This window comes from Marmota monax, unplaced genomic scaffold, assembly GCF_021218885.2.
Source record: "Marmota monax isolate L192 unplaced genomic scaffold, Marmota_monax_Labrador192_F-V1.1 WCK01_AAM20220418_F8-fsc01343, whole genome shotgun sequence".
NCBI lineage: Eukaryota > Metazoa > Chordata > Mammalia > Rodentia > Sciuridae > Marmota > Marmota monax.
The window spans coordinates 64913-74560 of NW_026694463.1; the positions used below are offsets into that span (position 1 = coordinate 64913).

The 9648-nt window shown below is 30.4% G+C and overlaps 1 long non-coding RNA gene across 1 annotated transcript; it reads right to left on the reverse strand.

Annotated features, from left to right (window-relative positions):
• Positions 1–1357: 1357 nt before the first annotated feature.
• Positions 1358–9642, reverse strand: LOC124075511 (uncharacterized). The gene is made up of 3 exons (XR_006846081.2): positions 6434–9642; positions 2508–2603; positions 1358–2374 (listed from the first exon to the last, which is right to left on the reverse strand). It is a non-coding gene; the product is annotated as an uncharacterized LOC124075511 (long non-coding RNA).
• Positions 9643–9648: the final 6 nt, after the last annotated feature.

Here is a 9648-nt window from a genome sequence, read left to right on the forward strand (position 1 = left end):
ATTATTAAGAGGGAAGGAGGAAATTTTAAAAGTAAGTTACTGGTTTTAATAATCTTAATCAAATATCCACTGTAATTGGAAAAGAAAAAACTCTAAAGAACATTTCTTTTCAAGCTCCATTTGTTTGGAATATCAAGTAAAATCATAAACATCTAATTTGACTATATTTTGGCATTTCATATGAAGGAACTAAATTAAGTAAATTTATGTCTTTACTGTGTTATAATGTATTCTGATGGATTGCTTATGCAGCTAGTATTAGGACAATAAATAATACTTCAATATTTTTATTTGATATATTTTTAATATTTATTTTTAGTTGTAGTTGGATACGATACCTTTATTTTATTCATTTATTTTATGTGGTGCTGAAGACTGAACCCAGGACTTCACACATGGTAGGCGAGTGCTCTACTTCTAAGCCACAACCCCAGCCCTTATTTGATATCTTTATATTGTTAAGTGTACTAGCAAAATTCTAGAGAATATTCAAAAAATGCCTCTATTCTTTCTGTCCAGATGCTGTTGATCAGAGTAAAAAAAATCCTATTGGATCAGATTCCTCTACAAAGGGAGGTATTTACATTACCTTTTAAATTAAAAGAACCATTGATTCCCACACAAAAATATAAAAATTAAATGAAAATTAAAAATTTGGTGTTATTGTAAAATTATCTTTTTTTTGTAGTGTTAGGGCTCAAACACAGAGCCTAGTACATATTAAGCAAGTGCTCTACCACTGAGCTATATCCCCATCCCATACTATATCCTTTTTCCAAACTTTGAGAAAAATTCATAATGCTTTTTTATACTGTCTTCTAAGGAACATATGAATGGAAAGTTAATTGGCTGAAATCCACATATTTCATCATTGTGAAATATTTTTGTTGTGGTTAAAGAATATATTATGAATAATAGCATCACTTTCTAAATAAAATATGAAGTATAATATTCAAGGATTATATATTTTATATTTGGATTTCACAGTTGAAATGCTATCAAATGCCTTTTTAAAATTTTGTTTATTTATTTATTTGTTCTAATCAGATATACATGACAGCAGAATATGCTCTTTGATTCATTGTACACACAAGGAGCACTGGCTTATTTGGTAGAGTATTTGCCTTGCATGCAAAAGATCCTGGGTTCAATCCTCAGCAACACACACACACACAAATATATATATATATATATATATATATATATATATATATATATATATATATATATATATATATATACATATATATATATATGTATGTATATATACAATATTGTATATTATATTGCAATATTATATATTACATTGTATATATATATACATATACATATATATTACATGTGTGTGTGTGTGCATGTATATATATATGTGTATATATATATATACATATATATATAATGGCTTTTATAAAAATAAAACATAATACCCAGTAGCTAATTTTTTTAAAGTTCCAGTCGATGACTTTGTAATACATGGAAATTAAAAGTCTTCTACAGGTTGGGGATACAGCTCAGTTGATAGAGTGCCTATCTTGCATACACAAGGCCCTGGGTTCTAATCCCCAGCACCACAAAAATAAATAAATAAATAAATAAATAAAAGTCTTCTATGTCTTTATTCAATATTTAAGATTATATTTAGTAACAAACTTGATAAATATAAAGAGATAATTTTAAAACCACAAAATCATACACTTTTTTGTAACTTACCAAATTTCTCATTCCTCATTCATTATTTTTCAGGAGTTCTAGCATTGATCTGTGAATATTGGCGGAAGTTTTCTTAACTGACACCTTTTTCAAAGTAGCCAACATTCCAAAGCTATAATTAAAAATTTGAACTAAATAATGTTAACAAAGCCCTGATTTTATTTCTTCCAACATATAGAGATGATTGAGACATACTCAGATAACACAGGAAAATGTGCTTATGCCATAAAAAAAAAAGATTTAGTGAAAAGGATTTTTAAATGGCTATAAAATATTTAAGTTTTTCTATTATTATAAAATATGAAAATTGATGAAATTCCTGCTAAATTATAATAAAAATTAATAATGAGCTCCAAGAAGTGCAAAATAATAGCATGTGAATTTAAGGGAAAAAAATGCTAAATCTTCTTACAACTTGCAAGTGCTAAGACTTGATTTGAGTTGGTATTAACTAACTAATGTTGGCACTTTCAACAGGAAAGTACTCACTGTGGCTGTACTAAAGCTGAAACTAACCTGGGATGAACTGTGGCTGCTCCATTCACTGGAATTTCCTTTAGGGCTTTCTCTTCTAGATGATTTCCAAACACATGTGTGGCCAGTTTCCTTCTGTCACATGAGCCAAATGTCATCATGAAATTATCTTCCTCCTCTATTTTGTAAACTGAAGAGCAAAGTTAGTCTTGTTTAAACTAAACGAAGGGAAAGGAGGGGGAGATAGGAATAGGAAAGACAATGAAATGAATCGGACATAACTTTCTTATGTACATATATGAATACACCATAGTGAATCTCACCATCATGTATATCCACAAGACTGGGATCCTAATTAAAATAAGACATACTCCATTCTTGTATAAATGCATCAAAATGGATTTTACTGTCATGGATACCTAAAAAGAACAAATAAAAAATAAAACTTTAAAAAGAAAAAAAGTAAATGGCTTCATTTTGATATAATGCTATAAAGAAATGAGATTTGAAATTCTGTTAATTTTGTTACTTTTGTGATAGATTTACATGTGGGATATTTAAAATTGCTTATTAAATATTTGCCAGTAAATAGATGGATCTGGAGACTATCATGCTAAGTGAAATAAGTCAATCCCCAATGAACCAAAGGTCAAATGTTTTGCTGATATGTGGAAGCTATAGCACAATAAAGGAGAGGAGTTGTTCAGTAGAATAGATGAAGGGGAATGAAGGGAAGGGAGCAGGGATAACAATAGGAAAGACAATAGAATGAATCTAATATAATTCTCCTAAGAACATACATGAAAATACCTAAGTGAATCCCTTCATTGTGTACAAGTATGAAGTCCTAATCAGAATAAGACATATTCCATGCTTGTATGATTTTATAAAAATAAATTATACTGTGATGTATATCCAAAAAGAATAAATTAAAATTGCATAGTAAAGAAAGTTTTGCCTCCTTTCTTATAGCTAGTGTGTATAGATTTTAAGATTATCTTCAAAGTACTGTCATTATTTTTCCATAGTAGTAAATTTAGCAGTCATATTTTATAAGGACATAATGAATTTCACATACAAAATGTAGGCTTTATGACATTTATAATTCCTTAAATGAGAGGTGTGAGTATAAATGTTCTAGGATCACATTTAGGTAGAAAATTCATTAAATAAAAGACTGCAATTCAGAAAAAAATTAAAATAAAGCCCATTTCATAATTGTTTTTCAATGCTCTACTGCAGTTTAATCAAACCTAATTCTCAGAAGCCTGTCGAAATTTCAGTTTTGAACACTTTTGTTCAAATATTTATAGCTTAAGTGAAATTTCAGATTTTGATGAAATAAAATTTTTGATATTCTGTGTATTTCTTTCCTCTTATCAAATTTGTATCGACACACAGAAATCTATACTCCTTATTCTGGAAAATCAGTGATATACACACTAGAACTCTGTTATACATTGGTTTTAATAATTTTCCATGTAGATCTATATTTGAACATAAGGACAATAACCATCATATAATATACTCTCAATATATATATATATATTTAATGGGATAATGAATTGTACTTATGCATACTATCTCACAGTATCTCATATATAAGGTACTCAATAAATAACTGCTGATTAGTGACTTATTAGACAAATATTTTTTAAAATGGTCTTAATGGACTTGAAGATTGTTGGTGTTTTTAGGTTTCCCTTAAAGTTTTATTGGGGGAGGGTACCAGGAATTGAACTCAGGAAAACTTGACCACTGAGCCACATTGCCACCCCTATTTTGTATTTTATTTAGAGACAGGGTCTCAGTGAGTTGCGTAACACCTCACTTTTGCTGAGGCTGGCTTTGAACTGGCGATTCTCCTGCCTCAGCCTCCCAAACCACTGGGGTTACAAGCGTTTTGTTTTATTTTTAAATACTGAACTAAGATATTTTTTTTAGAAATATTGATAGCTTAGAGGATTTTGTATATTTTCAAATATAAGCAATTAACAAGAATGAGGAATAATTTTAGTTGCTGATGTAGAATTCCTATCAAATGTACAAATATAGTGTAATTCCTGGAGAGTTATTTGCACTTATTCATTAATTTTTCACTTTTTTTGTTACCTTCCATCTAGATTTGTCTCAGTGAATGGAAAATACAAAATAGAAATGACTATGGTAAGAGTTCTTATGATTAGGTTCTCCTGGCATTACTTGGCTCATTATTCTCTCTAGTGGCAAAAGAGATTATGAGTAAGGAGCTCCAAGAAATCCGTTTCTCCAAAGATCAGGGGATATTGGTCTTTTCACAATCCTAGTTACCTGCTCCAACTGAAACAAATACAGGTAAAATTCAGTCCTAGAATGCTTTACATGAAGAATTATAAGCGTCCCTTTATCATACATATCTTTGTGGGGGATTTTGTCTTAAACATAATAGAATAGCCACTATTCTATTATGTAAAGGAAAAAGTTCTCAACAGATATGAGAGATAGCATAGTCTGAGGAAGGAATGTTAAAACCAGAGAAGTGTGGTCCAATAAACATATAAAGAATGTTTATACTTTTAAGTTTATACTTATATAAGTATATAAACTTATATAATTTTGTTTTTTTAAATAAAGATAAGAGCCATTTGTTTAATTTTAAATTTTCTAGTAGCCACATTTAAAAAGTTAAAAGAAACTAATTTTAGTGTTTTCTTTAAGCAAAATATTATTCATCATGTAATCAGTATTAAAATCCTAATGAGATACTTTAACTTCTTGTACTATGCCTTTAAAATCTGGTTGTTATTTTAATTTCATGGTACATCTCAATTTGTATGCCAAATTTTATATGGCTAAAGTAAAATTTAATCCTATCAAACAATAGAGTTATGTTTAACAGAAAAATGTTTTATTTTGTTGCAGTTTTAAAACTAAAATTTATATTAATTAAATTAAGAATTCTGTCCCTCATTCCCACTAGCCATACTTCAAGTGTTTAACAGCCCAAATGACAAGTAAGTGCCATATTGGTCAGTGCAGATTTAGATCATTGATGACAAGATGAAGAGGCCTCTGGTAATTTAAAAGGAAATGAGAGGACCAGAAATGTGTATATAATTCTGGGTGTGCCTGAGGATGTCAAGAAAGAGGAACTGATCATATGCTGTCTTCTAAAAAGTGAATAAATCACAATATTGGTAGCTTATGAAGGATAATTATGCTTTATCAATTATTATTTAACTGAATCCACCATCTTTATATACTTATGAACAAAAAGACTCTTCCTTATTTCTCTACTTATATTAGTAAAAATATGATTATATAACCTCCATGGAAACCTAAGTTATCAGTCCTGCTTTCTCTCTCATCTCTACTTATCTACTTACCTATCTATCTATTTCCCTAATGAGCACCAAGTAATATCCCTCTTCAAGTATTGTAGATGTATAAAAAATCTGTGCCTTCCTTTTCAATTCCACTGACACTACTGCAATCCTGGCTTCATTCTTCATCATATCACAAGTCAATTGCTACAAAAGCCATTTTACTCTCTCATTCCAGCCTTCCCAATAATCCTCATTGTACAATTTCATTAAATCTTCCTTTCTAAAACAAAATTTTCATGATATGACTCCTCCGTTAAAACATTCATTGACTCATCTGTGTTCACAATAAACAACATATTATTCTTTTGTTTTTTCCAACTTTTCATCATTTTGGTACCAATTTAAACTTTTTTTCTTCAACTGTTTAACATTATTTTTCTATGTCCTCTTATCAATTGCAATTTCATCAAAAATCATGGTTTTATATTACTGTTCTCATAGAAGCCTCAATGTAATGTTGTATTTTGCACAATTAAGTTCAGTAAAGATTTATTTATGTGAATCTGTAGCTTACAAATTACCTTCTTATCTTTTTCCTGGATAGGAACATAAGTAGTTTAGATCACAGAGACAAATAAATTTCATAGTCTATACATGATTCATGCTTACTACTCAAATCATTTTGTTATATTAATTATACTAATTGGTAAGGTCACTAAGGCAAATATATTTTTAAACTCACAACCAACATGATAAAAACAACCCTCAGAAACAGACTTATTTTTAAGCTATCATATAACTGTTTTTTAAACTGCAAAGAATTTTTAATAAACCAGTGCTTGAAAAGAAGCAAAAAGAAAAGAAGTTAATATTAAAACCTACACCAAAATCAAAAGAAGTATTGGCAGCTTCATGCCACCAACAACAGATATTAAATGTCTTACCTTGAGAGCACAAAGTTGTTTTCTGTATTTTTCTAGAAAAGGGTGTTGAAAGATAAATCGTTGGTTTGTTAATTTTGGTTTTTGAGGGTATGAGGGATAAACCCAGGGGCTCTCTACCATTCATCTATACTCCCAGGCCTCTTCATATTTATTTTGACACAGGGTCTGGCTAAGTTGCTTAGGCTGGCCTCAAACTTGCTGTCCTGCCTCAGCCTCCCAAGCAGCTTTGATTGCTGGTCTGCACCACTCTGTAAACCAAGATAAACAATTTGAACAAATTTCTTCAATAAAACCCATGTACAAATAAAATTTATTATCTTTAAGAAAAGTAGCATTTACAGGGCTGATGTTGTGGCTCAGTGGTAGCGTACTCGCCTAGTATGTGTAAGGCACTGGGTTTGAGCCTCAGCACCACATAAAGATAAATTAACAAAGCTATTATGTCCATCTACAACTAAAAATTTTTTAAAAAGCAAATTATTTAAAAAATAAAAGTAGCATTTAATCTTTGAAAATTCAAGGAATAAATAGGAAAGAATATAATTATGAATTTTTAGAAGGAAGTTGATTTAGGGAGTTAAAAAATGTAGTCACAGCATTAAATTTTCTTCATGTTTAACAATTTATTTGACTTTTATTATTTGTGTATTAATCTTAGTCCTTGACATACTCATTTGCTAGACATGAAAAATAGTGGTTATTTAAGAGGTTTTAATGAATAACATTTTTGAAATATCTCTTATGAGTACAAATATTTCCAAAGCAAAGAGAGAAAACTTTGAATGGGTGAACACAATGAAATTCCAAGCATTTCTCCAAGTTTTTTTTTAAAGTATGTCTACTTTTTCACTAAATGAATACAACCACTTATAAAATGTATGTGTGTTTGTGTGCACGCGTGCGTGTACTAGCACACACACAATATAGAAACATTTGATAGTGGCACATTTTTAGTGCACTTCCAAAGTGCTACAATAACTGTCATCCACAGACATCTACATGCAAACACTACTAGACTAGTACACCAGAGCAAATAAGACTTATTAGCAGAACTTCCTGGCAAAAACTTTTTTTAAAAATGGAAACAATGAAACAAAAATCAACTTCTCATCTGAACTGTATAGAAAATAACCTCCTTTAAGATCTGAATCATATATACACAAAGGATTATCTAAGCTCTGAAAATAACTTCTTACTGTACATATAGTACTGTAGTGTACACTTGGCAAATGAGAAAAAAACTGTAAGAAAATTTTCCATGAGGAGAATGTCTGAGGGATAGTGGCAAAAAGGAGATTTATTCATTAAAAAATATGAAAGAAAGGACTAGAATGCACAGTCAAGGAAGTGGAGTGGGGAGGAAATAAGCAGATGGTAAAAGAAACTTTAAAGGAAAAGAGCAACAAGTTACAACACAGGAATGAATCATGAAAGTTGTATGGGTAGACAGGGAGAGGTGAAAAGAATGTCTCTTCCTTGTTTGAAGCTTTATATAGAATTGTCAGTAATAGCCAAAAGCCAGTCAGTATGTGAGTTGGTTAAACTATAATTTGAAACACAATACAGACTTTGCAACAACTACTTTACAAGGTTGCTTTAAATGACAAGACACAAGTTGTGAAGGTGTTCCACAAACTGCAAATTCTGTAAACAGAATTTACACAATATTCAGATCCAATCTTTCCTTTCCTCCAGCTCTTAGAAACTATAAACAATGAACTCCCCAGACCACAGTCCTCTGCTCCATTATCAGATTTTCATGGAACTGTAGGCTCCACAGTCACTGAGAAGCCTGACATCAAAAACAGCAAAGATGTTGACAAACTGATTGAATCCAGACATATGCAGATAAATATGTGAGCAATGTCTCTATTTCTGGCATTTCCCACAACAATTCTGGGGAGAAAAATCGCTCAGTGCAAGGTATAGTATTTCCTCTTCCTACTTCTCCTAAACAACATAAATTTTTATTGTCTGCACAAGAATAGGATTAATATCACATTTCTCCCTTACATCAGAAGAACTTGTAGAGTCAAAAGATAATATAAATTCATCAAAATATGCCAAAACACATAGTATATTTACTTATATGTTGGGAACTGGAGCAGAAGAAAAGTCTAAGGTTGTTATGTGCATGCATTCATTGTATGATCATTTAACAGCTAGAAAACTGAGAGGCTCAGTGATACTAACTTATTCAAGACCACTTGTCCAATACCACGGAACACAAACTGGAAACTGTTTCATGACAAAGACCTGGCTGGCAATTCCACAACACAACCTCTCATCAAGAAAAAAAGCTCAGGAAAATAAAAAGTGATAAAAGCCAACATATTTTCTTCCTTTTTTTTTCTTACTAGGTTTCTCTCTAGTTAAGAAAATATTTTGGCATTTAATACTATTTCTTCTAAACTTTTGAACGTGCTTCAAGCAGCATTTCCTCTTCCCCTAACTGTTGGTAATTCTACAAGAACAATTCATCATATCAGAATCAAAATTATCATGAATTAATCCATTGATCATCAGCAGCTGATAGAATCACAAAAAGGGAGAAAACCAGACATTATGAATACCTAATAGAAGAACACATCATGAACCATGAAACATTCATGCCCAAAAAGTCATTTCAATCTGATAGAGTCTCATAGAGCTAACTACTAAACTGAGAAAAGAAACTAGAGAAAAGTGAACACTACCACAAGGCTGTAATCAGCAAAACAGACTGAAGCAAGTTGTTGATATGAAATAAATTAATAATTCCAATGAATAAAATTGAAAGAAAAAAGATTGTAGAAAGAGAACTGTAGATGAAAAACATACTTGAGACTTATCTAAATTCAAAATTACAAAAAAATAAGTAGTATTTATGAGAAAATTGAAAGTTGGAAAATGTGGCTGGATATTTACTGATATTAAGGAATTACTGTTGATATGAAGGATGATGATGGATTTTTTTCAAAAGAGGCCTAAACCGTTTAAACATATTAAATACTATGAATAAATGAATTCACACCTGGAATTTGCACAAAATTAATAATAAAAGAGGAGGAATGTGCAGGAATCAAATCATATATAAGTTGAAGTTCTTTGCAAAGTAAATTGATGCTCATTATAATATAACTTAATTGTATAGATGCTTAAAAAATTAATGTTATCATTGAAAGGTGTCCCAAACTTTTTAAAGAAAGGATACATTATAAAGGAATAAAAGCACT